Genomic DNA, 16,846 nt, shown 5'->3' with positions numbered 1-16,846 from the left:
GCTCTCCCTGACCAGTGACAGCAGTCTGTCCTTTATTCCTCTCGTTTTCAGTCTAGCCCTCAACTACTATTAACCCCACTTGCTGCTCTCCATGTGCTTACTCTTCTTTTTTATGCGGGGACCGCACTGTGAAGCTTGTGGGATCTTAGTTCCCCGACCAGGGATTGAGCCCGGGCCCTCGGCAGTGAGAGTGCTGAGTCCTAATCACTGGACTGCCAGGGAGTTCCCTGCTTAGTCTTCTTAAGTTCTGAACTTCTCAGGTTCAAGTTCTCCAAAGAATACACCTCTGGTATCCTGTGGGAGTGAAGGAGGTAGACTTGCTCGATTGCTGGAGCTTTGAAAAAACTCAAACTAACCTCCTGCTTTCACCCCTGCCTTCTGAGGTGTTATGATTCCTAGTTTCTCTCATTAGTTTTCCCTTCTTCAGGTGCTTGTATATTTACCTTTACTCGGCTACAGTTCCCACTCCATTATCTGCTTTTTGACAGCAGTAGTTGGGATTTACAATTTCATCAAAGATACAGTTTGTGATTTTGTTCCTCGTTGGTTTGGTTTGATTCTGGAGTGATTTCCAAGATTTGGAGAGGCTAAACGGGTCTTCTATTCTCATCCTTAAAACTAGAAATCTAAAGGAGAAAAATAATTTTTAAGCTACCATTTGTTGATTGCTTACCATGTGCAAGGCACTTCTCTAAGCAATTTACACACACTACATCATTAAATCTTTACAAAGTTCTGAGAACTAAGTATAATTATGATTATGCCCATTTTACAGGTGAGGAAATGGGGGCTGAGTGAGGTGAAGTAACTCAGCCAAGGCCAACAAACTGGTAAATGGTGGCATCAAGATTATAACTCACGTCTGTGAGTCTGCACTGTGAGTAGATTTTGTACATGGTGCCCATTTACCCTTCATCCTTTGCTAAGGACAAGCTCCAGGCCAGGCTCCATGCTTGGGGACTGGGGCTACACAGATCAATACAGGGGGCCCTGCTCTCAAAGAATTGACTATTCCTGAGGCTCCAGCTAGAAGTGCTTACCCTGTCCTTTATGTGGTTACAATTCTGCCAAAAGTGTCATTTAGAGAATGTACTCCTTAACATGCCATGTTTACCAGGCACTAGTATAGATTTCCTAAATTCTGAACATAGAGGTACCGGGAGGAAATTCTTTTGTATCTTACTCTCTCCGCCAGTGTTTGGCTGTCTTCGGATATTGACAAATCTGACACTTCCTGTAGAATGTAATCATTGTCTAAAAATGTGAAGGATTGTAGAAATTGCCAAGTTCCATGTAGTTTTTTTTTTAATAAATTTATTTATTTGTTTGTTTATTTTTGGCTGCGTTGGGTCTTCATTGCTGCGAGCGGGCTTTCTCTAGTTGCAGCGGGCGGGGGCTACTCTTCGTTGCAGTGTGAGGGCTTCTCATTGCAGTGGCTTCTCTTGTGGAGCACAGGCTCTAGGCACACAGGCTTCAGTAGTTGTGGCACACGGGCTCAGTAGTTGTGGCTCGCGGGCTCTAGAGCGCAGGCTCATTAGTTGTGGCGCACGGGCTTAGTTGCTCCGTGGCCTGTGGGATCTTCCTGGGCCAGGGCTCGAACCCATGTCCCCTGCATTGGCAGGCGGACTCTTAACCACTGCACCACGAGGGAAGTCCAAGTTCCATGTAGTTTTTATCAGAAAACACTGCACGTTGTCAGTTTAGAAATGGTCTAAGAAAATCCCCCAAATACTACACATTCAAAAAACACCACATTCACAATATAAATCTATCATCTCTCTTTTATAAAAATAAATTATTATAACAGTATTGTATGCTATAATTTATAAAGAGTCAAACATAAAAGTACAAAATAAGAAGTTAAAGTCTGCCCCGCCCCATTTCCTTCCTAATTTCCTAAATATCATGTGCTTGTTGTAAAAACTTCAATTGATACAGAATCTGTAAAAAAAAAAAAAAAAAAAAAAAAAAATTAATAAACAGAAACCTCAAATAAAATAGAGTTGGGAGACCAGAAGGGTGAGCTCTCATGGTCTGGATGACAGCAGAGCCCAACAGGAAGAAGAAAGGCTCCTCTTGTTTCCTGGTGACAACTCAGCCAATAAAAAGCCATTCACTCTTTCTTTACTCTAACCCTCTGTACTTCCTTTCTTCTCTATAAAAGTTTCTGTTTCTCTTGCTGTGAGGGGACTTGCACTTGGCTCACCTTGGTTGCAGACCCCGAAATACAGTTCTGTCCTGATCTTGAATAAACCCATTTTTGCTGGAGAAATAACCTGCAGTCTATTTGTTTTAGGTCAACAAAGCATATCCTCAATCCCATTTCCCACGTGTAACTAGTGTCTATCCGTTTTTGATATTTCCATCATCTTTTTTTTTTTTTAAATATTTATTTATTTATTTATTTATGGCTGTGTTGGATCTTCGTTTCTGCGTGAGGGCTTTCTCCAGCTGCGGCAAGTGGGGGCCACTCTTCATCGCGGTGCGCGGGCCTCTCACCATCGCGGCCTCTCTTGTTGCGGAGCACAGGCTCCAGATGCGCAGGCTCAGCAATTGTGGCTCACGGGCCTAGTTGCTCCGCGGCATGTGGGATCTTCCCAGAGCAGGGCTCGAACCCGTGTCCCCTGCACCGGCAGGCAGATTCTCAACCACTGCGCCACCAGGGAAGCCCTCCATCATCTTTTTTAAAACTAACTCACAGAAGTCTTTGGGATTGATAACTATATTTTGCTGAGCATTCCTTGGGTACCACTAATTATGTATAAACTGGGAAAAAAACATATTTCAGCCTTAGGGGATTTTGTTTCCTTTTGTTTTGATTGTTGGGTTTTGAAGTCCAGGCCCCAGTGAAAGATTCCCATTGAAGAAGAAGCCAGTCCCCACAAACCCAGCACAGTTCATCTCAGCTGTAGGGTGGTTTTTAGCAAAGGGAATATCACCTTTTAAATAACACTAATACTGGGAATAAGGAATTGTGTTACAGGGAAAAATGCAGTTAAGATTCTCAAGACGGAGGACATGGGGAGGGGAAAGGGTAAGCTGGGACGAAGTGAGAGAGTGGCATGGACTTATATGCACTACCAAATGTAAAATAGATAGCTAGTGGGAAGCAGCTGCATAGCACAGGGAGATCAGCTCCCTGCTTTGTGACCACCTAGAGGGGTGGGATAGGGAGGGTGGGAGGGAGATGCAAGAGGGAGGAGATATGGGGATGTATGTATATGTATAGCTGATTCACTTTGTTATAAAGCAGAAACTAACACACCATTGTAAAGCAATTATACTCCAATAAAGATGTTAAAAAAAAAAAAAAAGATTCTCAAGACGAGATGCTATGAATTTCTCGTCTCCTTACCAAGGCAAAATACCGTTTGTAAAATGTACGTTTATTGTGGTTTTCACCCTATAAAATTAATACATTCCTTTTGTAAAAATGTTAACATTACAGATATACGTAACATAGCAAATAAAAGTCAACCTACTGGGCTTCCCTGGTGGCGCAGTGGTTGAGAATCTGCCTGCTAATGCAGGGGACACGGGTTCGAGCCCTGGTCTGGGAAGATCCCACATGCCACGGAGCAGCTGGGCCCGTGAGCCACAATTACTGAGCTTGCGCGTCTGGAGCCTGTGCCCCGCAACGGGAGGGGCCGCGATAGTGAAAGGCCCGCACACCGCGATGAAGAGTGGCCCCCGCTTGCTGCAACTAGAGAAAGCCCTCGCACGAACCGAAGACCCAGCACAGCCAAAAATAAATAAATAAATAAAAATAAAAAAGTAGCTATAGAAACGAAGACCCAACACAGCCATAAATAAATAAATAAATAAACTAAAAAAAAAATTAAAAAAAAAAAAAAAAGTCAACCTACTCCCTAGCTCCCAGAAATGACAACAGTTTGGAATATATTCTTCAAAGGGTTTTTTTTTTTTCCCTATAGAGCAAAACTTTTCTGTTTTCTTAATTTCCTAAATATTATGTACCTGTTGTAAAAACTTCAATTGATAAAGATGCATATCAAAATTTAAAGTGAAAATTTTCTCCCTTCCACATCCTAATTCTTAGAATTAGTTTGGTGTATATCTTCCTTTACAGACTTTTTTCTACATAGATACTAAGACATCTATATGGCTTTTTTTTTTTTTAACACAATAAACCTATTCTGTAACATACTATTTTTCACAAAAAATATATCTTGGGCTTTTTTCCATGTCTATTCACGTAGCTCTGTCTTGGCTGTTTAATAGTTGCATAGTGTTCAGTGGTATTGGATATATCAGTCCTATTTACCCAATCCATTTTGGTTGTTTCCTTTTTACACATTTGTACAAGCATTTCTCAAGTCTAGTATAGTGGTCACCAGGATGGACTCTGGAGTTAAACTGCCTGGATTGATACCAATTCCAATTCCACCACTTTGTAACTTGTGCAAGTTACCAGACTCTTTGTGCCTCAATTTCCCCAGCGTAAAATGAGAATTATAACACTCTATAATAGAGTATACTGCAAGAATTAAATGACACAGACTATACACAATGCTTATCTCATTGCTTGGTACACCTAAGTACTCATTAAATATTGGTTCTTAATGTTTATCATTAACAATAAGATTAATAAATGGTCCCTATTATTATAATTATCATCATTCTCAAGAAAGCAAAAAACAGAATTGAGAAAGTAGTAATTAGTAGTTAATTAGTAATTAGTAGTTAAGAAAAATTATATCATTACCACTTAAAGATACTTATTCTACCTGACAAGTCAGTTAATGAAAGTGTATTTTAGGATGTGAAGAATTTTACATTAAGCTAGTTACACGAGAAAATCTGAACGATTTGTATTTTAAATAAGAATGAACGGGCCTCTGAGGCCCAGAAGAGAAGACATTAACTGGTAATTAGAAAAATCAATCTCTTAGCTGAAAGTTTTAATAGCTTCCTTTGTTCTTTCATCCTAACTGCTACCTGGACCTAAGCAGTGGCTGGAGAGAGGGCAGAGCCGTGAGGGTTCCTAGCGGGGCTTCCTCTCAGGACCTCATGGGTACTAGCAGCATCTCAGGGTGTGTCCTACATCTTGGTCACCTTAATATCGTGAATACCTTCCCACTAGGGATTAGTGTCCCTCTTCTATAGCTTAGGAAACTGAGGCTCAGAGACCACGTCATTTAGGGTTTCTGGTTTGCATCTCTCAGAAACCAAGGCTGACCGAAGTGAAGGGGATTTTTAAGCAGGGATGCTGGGAGCTCATAGGGTGGGAGGGGTGGCTGGAGAGCCTGAACAAGAAACAGGCAGGATCTCGCAGGTGACATGAGGCAGAGGCAGGAAGCAAGTCCAAGCTTTTCAACACTCAGATTTTGATTCCAGAATCTGGAAGCATCTGATGGCCAAATACTTGAGAATGGGCGCACAGGCCAGCAGCTTTGGCATCACCCGGGAACTTGTTAGAAATGCAGAATTTCAGGCCCCACCCTGGACTTCCCAAATCCGGATCTACATTTCAAGAGATTCCCCATATCTGTGCATGCTACAATTTGGGAATCAGTGGGCAGAGCCCCTAAAAAACACCTAATCTCTGATCAACTTCCCCATGAGGAAGAGGTGATTCCTCAACAGGAAATCTGGGGAGCTGCTCAGAGAAGGAAGAGGAATGGACTCTAGGAGAGCCATAAAAGGCATCCCTGGGATTCCAGCACAGCCTGGTCTGCATCAGACTGCCTCCTCCTATCCATCCTCAGGACATGTGGACAGACAGTTCCTGTTGGCAGCAGCAGGACAGGGTTTTTCACTCTAGATCAGATTTCTTGGAGCTGATGACATCTGGGAGATCTGAGAGAGGGCTCTGCTGTAACATCACTGATCTTTTTAAGCCAATGAATGTTAAAAACCTTTTCCCTCCTCTTACATAACTTTTTGGACAAAGATGGAATGTTAAGACAGCAGCTGCACTCCTTCTTCTCAGTGGTGCCTCTTTCACAGGAACCCACTATAGATTTATTGCTATATTAAAGGGAATAATAAAGATTAAAGTTTTGTAAGGCCTTGGATCCAGGTGCCAAAGGACAAAGGAAGCATCTGGCTTTGCCAGCACAGAGGCTCTGGTACCAAAAAAGCAAGATGTGAGCACTGGAATGCCAAAGAAGGGCAGCTTCACATTCCTTCATCTAGTGTTGCCTTGACAAGGGGCTTCTATGTGAGAGGCCTCTTTGGAGACTTTCCCACACCCCTCCTGAAGCCCTGCCCCTCTTTCTGCCCAGGCCTGTCTTGCATGAGCATAGCAAGCCCACGAATGTCTGTGGTCAAAGCAGGGCACATGGACCGCTATCCTTGGTCCTGAACCATAGCTACAAGTTGCGGCAGTAATTCACAACCTGGCTGCAAATCTGAGTCAATGGGGAAGGTAGATAAATGTACTGATTGCAAAGCCCCACCCCCAGATACTTTGACTCAGTAGGTCTCTGCATTTAACAACAACAACAACAACAATAACAACCAGAGACCAGATGAATCTGATAGTCATTCCATGGATGACAGCTTAGAAATCGCTCTGCTAGGATCTGCTTATTGCTCCTAAGCCTATGTAGTAGGCACCCTGTTGCTTTTTTTCCTGTTAGTCTTTATTCCCCAATCTTCTAGAAATTCACCCTGGTTCTTATAATGGAGCCAACTCAAAGGCAGGTAGAGCTGAGGGATGGAGACCAGGTCCAAATGACCTTGTTTGAGCCTCTGAATCAAGTGGCTCTGAAGTCTGAAATTCCCCTGGACTTTTCAGGGCTAATACATTCCCTTTATTGCTTAAGCCAGTTTGAATTGGGTTTCTGTTACTTGTAACCAAATCTGACTAACATTTCTTAGGACTCTGGTGACTCTTACACATCTCCTAAGAATTCTCTCCTATGAATTCTGAACCAAACAAGAGAAGAGGCAGTATGCAAGAGAAGAGCTGGGGCCAGAGTGAGAACAAGGAAAAGAAGCTGAGAAGTTGCCAGGGAGACATAAGAATGACTCCAATTTGGACAATGTGTCCAAATAATCAGTTACTAGGAATGGACTCTAGGAGAATTAAACTTCAAACAACCATGGCTTGAAAATCACTTGACTGAAGGAGAGTCAAAAGAATGGGTGGGCTCAGGGGACCAGAGGGGACCAATGTTGATACACCTCCAGAAGAGGTATCCTAGGTGTGTCACCAAAGTGTTCACAGATTTTGTTTTCATTTTCTATCTCAAAAAACCTTGTTATTTTTACTCTGTTCCCCATGTCTTTGGTTTATGCTACATGGTTTCCATGGTTGATCTCACTCAGCTTTTTTGAAAAAATTTATTTATTTTATTTATTTATTTTTTGGCTGTGTTGGGTCTTCGTTGCTGCGCGCGGGCTTTCTCTAGTTGTGGCAAGCGGGGGCTACTCTTCGTTGCGGTGCGCGTGCTTCTCATTGCAGTGGCTTCTCTTGTTGCGGAGCACGGGCTTTAGGCATGGGGGCTTCAGTAGTTGTGGCACGTGGGCTCTGTAGTTGTGGCTCGCAGGCTCTAGAGTGCAGGCTCAGTAGTTGTGGCGCACGGGCTTAGTTGCTCCACGGCATGTGGGATCTTCCCGGACCAGGGATCGAACCTGTGTCCCCTGCATTGGCAAGTGGATTCTTAACCACTGTGCCACCAGGGAAGTCCCTCACTTGGCTTTTTGTCTGACATTTACAATGCTTGTCCTCTCTGAGGATCTGGGGCAGTATGAACCACTCCATCAGCACACTGAGCTCAATGTTTGCTCCCTCCAATGTCACTGTGGGGTGGGGGACATGTATGATGTTTACACCCCCAGGAATTTTAAACCCATAATAAAAAATACTGAAAGATCAAAAGGTTTTCAGGACTGAAGGGAATAACCCCCAATGGTATAACTCCAGAGTATCATTTCTCCAAGTAGGTGGTACATATGGGAGATGGGAAGCATGACAAAAATGCCTGTATCCCTTCCATGTGGTTTTGAGAGTATTCCTGTCTGGCTGGGGCAGGAAAAAAGGTCTAATTAGTGGACGTTGAAGTGAGTTAACGTTTGCATTACTGAAGAAGGGAGAGTTGCTTGACAGAGATTCCAGGACACAGGTAATTAGACAGGAGGAGAGGATCTGATGAAAGACCACTGGGGAGATCTGAAAAACCAGGGTAAAACATAAAAGGAAATTATTTTTAGGGACAGAGATGCTAGATCAGATTGCAGGACAAGCAGATCTAGGCATCTGGGAATGGTCATTAGAAATGGCTTGAAAGTCAGTAACTCTGAGCAAAAGAATATTAGGGCAAAGCTGTGGTATTTAAATGACTGTCAAGAGATGTGCAATTTTTAACAAATTCTGGAGAGTCTGATGCCTCTGAGCTATTTGCAAAGCCCAAGAAAAGGATCTGTGCCTTTTGGACAAAGGTTGCTCCTCTAATGTGGTGCAAAGTCATTAGATCATGAACATCATATTACACTGAACTTTTAAAATATTTTAGCTGAAAGTCTGGAGGAGGGAGGAAGCACAGAGTGGGCTCTGGGGACTGGTTTTCGTCTGTTTCTTGGTCTGGTAAGTAGTCATAAGGGAGCTCACCTTGGATTATTTGTGAAACTATACATTGGTGTTATTTGAACTTTTCTATGTATTTCACAATAAAACAGTGGAAAAAGTTATCCAAGTGCTAACAGAGAAATACTCTGAGTCATAGAGAAAGGATGTGAATCAAGGAGGAGAGAACATCCTCTAGGGGGATGTTATGATATGGCCATTAGAAAGAGTGTTTATGAAAAGTTTTGATATGGGAAAATGTTAATGATATGGTGTTAAGTGAATAAGTGGGCTACAATATGTGTATGTACACAAATATCTATAAAAACTATGAAATAAGTATACGTATAGGAAAAAGATTGAAAAGAAAGTGCTATCACCACCCAGCTACCTAAATGAAGGGAGGTTGCTTTGGTAGCACCCTGGCTGCTTCCCATACAATAAATACAGGGTAACAGTTAAGGTCACGTTTAAGGCTCTGGAGGTCCAGTCCCAGCACCGCCACTTACTAGTTGGGTCCCTTGGACAAACTGCTTAACTTCTCTGGGGACATAACAGTGCCTCTGGGGAAATAGGTCCTGGGCAAAACCTGCCAGCATGGTTTAGGGAGGTCTGATTTATTAGGCCCATTCCAGCCCAAGATCAAGGAGATTTTCATAGTCTGAACTGTTTCCTTAGTATGGATGGAGCTGGTGATGATTGTTAAGGGTTCAGAACACCCTTGGGCCCATGACTTGCTACTGTCATCTCTTTTTTGCCTGTTTTGTTTTGTAATGATGTTCCTTGATCCTATGGGGGAAGTTGGGAAGGGTGAATTGGAGCTATGCCACACCCTGGGACATTTAAGATGTACTTTACTGCAGCCTGCCCCTGTCCCACAAGCATCAGGGCTGGCTGGCGGCGACCAAGTTCCATCGACTTTGATCCTATTTAGGGAGACAAGCTTTGGAAATAATAAAAATCAAAATATTTCTCTGGCCAGATCACCAGTATAGAATTATTTTGGACCTATCAAATCTTTAAAGCCAACTTTTTCTCTCTGACCCTGGATAATCAACACTATCCTTGGTTGTCCTTTGGAAAAGAAGAACATTTATGATGAGACTTAGTCAAGGAAAATTCCTCAGGTGAGCGTGGGCCAACATCCCTTTCATGTTTCCTCATTCCACTCTAGGTTAGAGGAACACAATCAGAACTTTAAAAGGATCCTCTAAAATACCTGCCTTGAGGTTTCGGAGATTTAGTGAGAACAGAGCAGCAGCCAGGGACTCAGTTTCTAGTTCTCTAGCCAACCAGGTACAGAATTAAGGACAAGGGTGTATCAAAGTATTACTTGCTTTATTCTTGCCTTTTCTTATTAAATCCAGTATGTGGTGAATGGGCTACTTCCTTTTTATTCTTAGGTTTTATAATAATATGTAAAGTTATTATTCCATTTTTCCTTTCTGCTCCATATACTACATAGGTCTGGAAACAATAATTTCTTTTTAACTTTTAACCGATTTCATTTCGTTTTATGGTAAGGAGAGGTAATTAGGTTCCCTGATTTAAGTTGTTCTAATTTATACTTAAATTGTAATCCTTATACAAACAAACTCTTATTCATCAGGCAGGGCTTTGTGGGAACATTTGCTGTCTGCCTCTCTTGGGGGCAGTGTGGGTGTGTCTCTTGGAGGGGTTCTGCTTCTCACTGCGTTCCCCCATTCTCCTTTCCACTTTGAGTGCCCAACAAATGAATATGACCCCTTCTATCTCTTAAAGTCCACTCCAAGAGACGACATTGGATTGATCATCTCACATCTGCCAGGGCAAGGATAAGTTGTAAACTATTAGCTGGCCTTTCAGTTGGCTCTTTGAGTAAAATATCCATCCCTGGCCCAGGACCATGGTTGGGAGTGGGTGGGTGCAGATCTCTCCTTGACGAGGCTTGGTCGGGCAAGCAATGAATTCCATCTTTTGCAGAAATAATAAAAGCCTCATCTGACAAGGATCATATGACATAACTGTGAAACTGCTTTAGGAAGAATCAAGGGTAAGTTAAAGTTATTCGAATTATTATTCAGAATTATTAGAACAAAGAATGAGAGTCAGGAGGCTACTTGAAGAAGTTCCCAATGGCCAAATCTGATATAGTTTGAGCAACAAAGTAATGATGATGGTGGATTACTGCCCTCGGTAAAATAAATATCTATAAGTCCTGATGATATAAATAGTTGAATAAACTTTAACATGTAGGAAAAGGAGGCTCCTCCTTAGAGTAGAATTCCAATTAAATAAAAATTCAAGGAAGGATTGAAATAGAAAACCACCTCTTGGCAAATAACACAGTAATAATTATTGCAAGCGAGGATCATTGATGGATACCAAAATTCATGGGCAAATATATGATAGAAACAGGGTGTTAACATAGTCTCAAAGCTCTCCCAAGATACTTATTAATTGCAAAGGGGAAAATAGTAACTTTACAGTGGAGAAATACGGCAGACACCTCCTTAACTAACTGTTCACTAGTAATAACTGTTCACTAACGTCACTAGTAATGCAACATATCAGCATCGTATGCCTCTTGATATGCTGCAAGGAGAAGGACACACGTCACTTCCGTGGTGTTCTGTTAAAAATGCATAACCTGAATTTAACCATAATGAAACATCTTATAAACCCCAATTGAGAGACATTCTATAAATTACTGGACACTCTTCAAAAGTGTCAAGGTCATAAAAGACAAAACCAAAAAACAAAAACAAAACTGAGAAACTCTCCAAGACAGGAGAAAATTAAGGAGACATGAAAACTAAATACAGGGTCCTGGATTTGATACTGGGCCAGAAAAAGATCATTAGTAAGACAATCGGAGACACTTGAATAAGGTAAGGAGATTACAAGTAGTATTATGTCAGTACTAATTTCCTGGTTTTGATAATTGTCTTGTGGTTATAGATGTTAACATTTGGGGAAGCTGTAGAAAGGTTATACAGGAATTCTTGTATTACTTATACAGTTTTATTTTTAAGCCTGAAATTATTTCAAAATTCAAAATTAACAAGCCTAAGAAATAAAACAGAGCTCATTAGTACTGATATGGAATAATCTCCAAAATATATTATTGAGTGAAAAAGAAGTTACCTTTTGAGTAAAAAGGAGTCTGTCACACATTCTCACATTCTCTCTCTCACACACACACACAAACACTCTTGAATCTACATAGAATATGTCTTGAGGAAAATACAAACAATTGGTGATAGTGGTTGCCACTGGGTTGGGGAACTGGGAACCTGACAGTTGGGAGAAAGATTTTTGAGGATATAATTGTTTTTTATATTGTTTGAGGTTTAAAAAAAAGATCATGTCTTGCAATGTCTTATCTTTAAGATATCATTAAACTACCAAAATCTGTTTGTCTTGAGAAACCTGGATTCATTTCACCAAAGCTAACTAGGGCCAGATATCCCCTTTTCAAGATCGTCAGTCCCGGGACTTCCTTGGTGGTGCAGTGGTTAAGAATCCACCTGCCAATGCAGGGGACACGGGTTTGAGCCCTGGTCTGGGAAGATCCCACATGCTGTGGAGCAACTAAGCCCACGAGCCACAACTACTGAAACCCGCGCGCCTAGAGCCTGTGCTCCGCAACAAGAGAAGCCACAACGAGAACCCCACGCACCGCAACGAAGAGTAGCCCCCGCTCCACGCAACTAGAGAAAGCCCGCGCCCAGCCATGAAGACCCAATGCAGACAAAAATAAATAAATTTATTTAAAAAAAAAAAGATCCTCAGTCCTCTGCCTTACTTCCCTATCTCTCTAAGCTAAGAACATAAACCGATGTGATTATATTTCTTCCCAAACATATATTCCCATGGAAACTGAAGGGCAACAGTCCAAGAAAGAGAAGCAAAGAAAGAAGCAAAGGATATTCATTTATTTATGATTATTTGAAATTCTTCAGGTCACTTTCCGATTTCCACTTATGTTCCATGAATGCTTTGAAAAACACCAAATGTATAACAATTCTGCCATTAAGGAGCATGGGTTTTATTACTAAAACCAGGTAAGAAGCCTCCTTTAGTGTTAGGCAAGGTCTGGATAACTAGGACCAATATATAAAATGTACAAGTCTGTCTCCTTGTGCTTTTGAATCTAGCTGGTGCAAGTGAAGCCTTTTTTGAGAGAAGTTTGATCACAGGTATTAAAATCTTTAAAATGTGCAGAAATGAGACTTCCAGCTATGACAATATGAAGAGGCAGGCAAATATTCTCTCACCAAACACAAGGAAGAAATCGAATAAAATTATCAAAATCAAACCATTTCAAGGCTCTGTAGATCAACGAAATGCAAATAACAAATTGAGAGATGTTTATTTCTAACGAATTTGCTGGAACTCTGTGTAAGAACAATAGGAGTCTGCAGCCTTCTTGGCCAGGACAGCTTCCATCCCACCACCCAGGTTGGTAGGTGCAGCTGATTTACTAGAGCAGGACAAAAATTGAAAACCAGCTTGGCTGCAAGTAGGGGCAAACTTGATTTGGAATGGAGAGTGAAAAGTCCATGCTCAATAGCATTGTCAGGAAAGCAGCAAGCCCAGTAGAAAAGGAACATAGAAAGCCTGCAGCTTGGCTGACCTGGGACTGTGGTCCCAGGTGGGATGGGTGGTGGATTAGATCTATAGGAAGGCTCTGGGAGTGATAGGGCGATAGAAGGCCTAAGTAAGCTCTCCACATGTCTCCAGCTGACTGGAAAACTATACACACGTTCAGGGAGACATGAGAGGGCCCAGGGAAAAGTGAAAGCCACAGCAGACTTGGGAATGCCCTCCTCACCCCACACACAGACCCATCAGGGAAGGGTGAGAATGTTATGGGCTCGAGGTGTTTAAATACAACGAATCAATGGCTAACTACTAAGCTATGTTGACACATGGGTTCCCTTAGGAAGTCAGGCTAAAAATAAGCATGAAAATACTGAGCAGAGACATCAGCTGCTATACACTGTGGGGAAGACAGATTCTGCAGATTAAGTCCAGGCAAGTTACTAAAACCAAACCAAAACAGAACAAAACAAAGAAACAAACTAGAAGAAGCCCTCAGGAAAATAAATCAGAATCTCTAGGTGCTATAGAATATATTATATTGAATTTTCTTCAGCTTTTGACAAAAAACTATGAGACATACAAAGAAACAGGAAAGTGTGGTCCACACAAAGGAAAACTCTATTGAAACAGACTCTGAATGAGCCCAGATGTTGATTTCAGCAGAAAAAGATTTCAAAGCAACTGAGTTTTTTTGTTTGTTTTTGTTTTTTTTTTTTTTGGAGAAAGAAATGGAAAATTTTATTTGAGCCATCCTGAAGATTATAACCTGGGAGACAGTCTTTCAGAAAGTGCTGAAGACTGTTCCCTTAAAGCAACTATTTTAAATATGCCCAGATAATTAAAGGAAACCTTTTTAAAAACTAAAGGAAAATATGACAATATTTCAGTAAATCGAGAACCTCAAAAGAAAATATCAACTAGACTAAAACAAAACAAATGGAAACTCTAGAGTTGAAAACAACCAAAATGAAAATTTTCATCCACTGGATAGGCTCAACAGTGGATTTGAGAGGGCGGAAGGAAGAATAAGTGAGCCTGAAGATAGTTCAGTAGAAATTATCCAATTTGATGAACAAAGGGGGAAAAATTAAAAAGAATGAAGAAAAATGAATGGAGCCTCTAAGGCCTGTGGAACAACACCAAGCAAACCAGCTTACATGTAATGAGAGTCCTAGAAGGAGATGAGAGAGAGATATAACAAACTGAAGAAATAATAGCCAAAAATGTTTCAAATTTCATGAAAAGCTCAACAAACCCCAAATAACACAAACACAAAGAATCCATACCTAGACACATCATAGTTGAATTGCTAAAAGCCAAAACAAAGAGAAAAGGTTGCAAGCAGCAAGAGAAAAATCTCTCATATGTACAGAGAATCCACAGTACAATTAATGACTCATCATCAGAAACGAGTCCAAAAGGCAGTGAAGTGGCATAGAGAACTAAAAAAGAAGTCAACAAATAATTATAGAGTCAGCAAAACCATCCTTTAAAAATGAAGACAAAAGAAAGACGTTTCCAAATAGACAAAATCTGAGAGAATTTGTTGCTAGCAGACCTACCTTTTAAGAAATACTAAAGGAAATCCTTCAGGTGGACAGGAAATGACACAGATGGCAACTTGAATTCACAAGAAGAAATGAAGTGCACCCAAAATTTTAAATATATGGGCAAATTAAAAAGAGTACATAAATATAAAGGCTTCTCAGTTCTCTTAATTTCTTATAAAATATGACTGCAGAATAGAAACCACTGATTTGACACTTTGAACATGTGAACTTCATGGGACATAAATTCTATCTCAATAAAACTATTCAAGAAACACAAAAATGCATACAAATTCTAACACTGTATTGTTGGATTCCTAACATACATGTATGGCAATAGCACAAAAGAGGCAGAGGAAATGGAGCTTTACTGGAACAAAGTTTCTGTGTTTTACCAGAATCAAGTCAGTATTAATGTGGAGTAGACTGTGACACATTAAGCTGTGTATTGCAGTCCTTGGCACTACTGATACTTTGGGTCGGGAACTGCTGTGGTGGGCTGCCCCTTGCCTTCTAGGGTGTTCAGCAGCATCCCAGCCTCCTCCTAGTAGCACACCCCTACTCCCAGCTATGGCCAATAGAAAGGTCTCTAAATATACCCTATCCACATGGCTGGAGGCGGGGGGCATCGCCCCTAGCTGAGAACCACTGTCCTACAGCAACCACTGAGAAAATAATCCGAAGAAGCAGAGTTTAAAATCAATAGAAAAAAATCAGAAGAATTAGAATAATACAATAACAATGTTTGTTTAACACAAAAGAAGTCAGTAAATGAGCAAGGCATAATAGATACAGAAAACAAATAGTAAAGTGGCTGATTTTAAATCCAATCTTATTAATAATTACATTAAATACTAAATACTCCAATCAAAAGGAAGAAATTGGGGCTTCCCTGATGGCGCAGTGGTTAGGAATCCTCCTGCCAATGAAGGGGACACAGGTTCGTGCCCTGGTCCGGGAAGATTCCACGATGCCGCGGAGCAGCTAGGCCCGTGAGCCACAACTACTGAGCCTGCGCATCTGGAGCCTGTGCTCCGCAACGGGAGAGGCCGCGACAGTGAGAGGCTCGCGCACTTTGGTGAAGAGTGGCCCCCACTCGCCGCAACTGAAGAAAGCCCTTGCACAGAAACGAAGACCCAACACAGCCATAAATAAATAAATAAATTTATATTTTAAAAAAAAGGCAGAAATTGTCAGATTGGATAAAAATGCAAGCTTCAACTATATGCTGCATATAAGAGACACACTTCAGATTCAAAGACACAATTAATTGAAAGTTAAAGGATGGAAAGAGATACACTATGCAAACAGTATCCAAAAGAGAGCTGGAGTGGCTATATTAGTATCAGACAAAATGGACTTTAAGACTAGAAACAATACTAGAAACAAACAGGGACATGTCATAATAATAAAATGGTCATGACATCAAGAAGATATAATAATTATAATTGTATGTGCACCTAATAATAGAGACTCAAACTATGTGAAGAAAAAACTGACAGAATTGAAATGAGAACTAGAACAACCGGAGAGGAGCTCAGGAAGGATATACAGCACCTTCCAGTTAGATCTGACTGACAATTATAGAACACTCCACCCAGTGACAGCAGAATATACATTCTTTTCAAGCACACTTAGAACATTCTCCAGGATAAAAATAACAGGATGAAAAAGCAAGTCTCAATAAATAGGAAAGGACTGAAATCATATGAAGTATGTTTTCTGACCACAGTGGAATTAAATCAGAAATAAAAGACAGTAGGAAATTTAGGAATTCCACAAATATTTGGAAAATTAACACACTTGTAAATAACTCATGGGTCAAAGCAGAAATGGCAAAGGAAAGGTTTTCTAAAGGGTCGATGTATCTGTAACAGGCCCCCTGGCTAATAAGCAGCTAAACCAGAATATCCACAGAGGTCTGACCCAGCCCAGAAACCAGAGCCTTGAGTGCTTACTTCCCTACTGAGGATCAGGTCTTAATAAGTGAGTGAAAATCCTGAAACAAGATTCTGTTTCTCCTCCTGTTCCCAATAAGATTGGCTTATTAATGACACCAAAAAACGCATGCAAGGGGCTCAGGAACCTCTGCTTTCCATAGAAATTCAGGTTTCCCCATCACCACCCCCTCCCCCGAAGGAGAAAGCTGGAGACGACAGAAAAGGATGCAATGTCATAT

General features: G+C 41.1%; 1 long non-coding RNA gene across 2 annotated transcripts; it reads right to left on the bottom strand.

The window, feature by feature from the left end:
- Positions 1-1,406: 1,406 nt before the first annotated feature.
- On the bottom strand, positions 1,407-9,842 carry LOC309642417. Of its 2 annotated transcripts, none has more exons than XR_014253179.1 (2): positions 3,863-9,842; positions 1,407-3,481 (listed from the first exon to the last, which is right to left on the bottom strand). It is a non-coding gene; the product is annotated as an uncharacterized lncRNA (long non-coding RNA). The 2 variants fall into 2 exon arrangements; XR_014253180.1 differs by having other exon boundaries at positions 1,407-3,478.
- Positions 9,843-16,846: the final 7,004 nt, after the last annotated feature.

This window comes from Balaenoptera physalus (genome assembly GCF_965194825.1).
Source record: "Balaenoptera physalus genome assembly, chromosome: 14".
In the NCBI taxonomy this organism is placed as follows: domain Eukaryota; kingdom Metazoa; phylum Chordata; class Mammalia; order Artiodactyla; family Balaenopteridae; genus Balaenoptera; species Balaenoptera physalus.
This window is presented reverse-complemented; position numbering and strand designations above follow the sequence as displayed.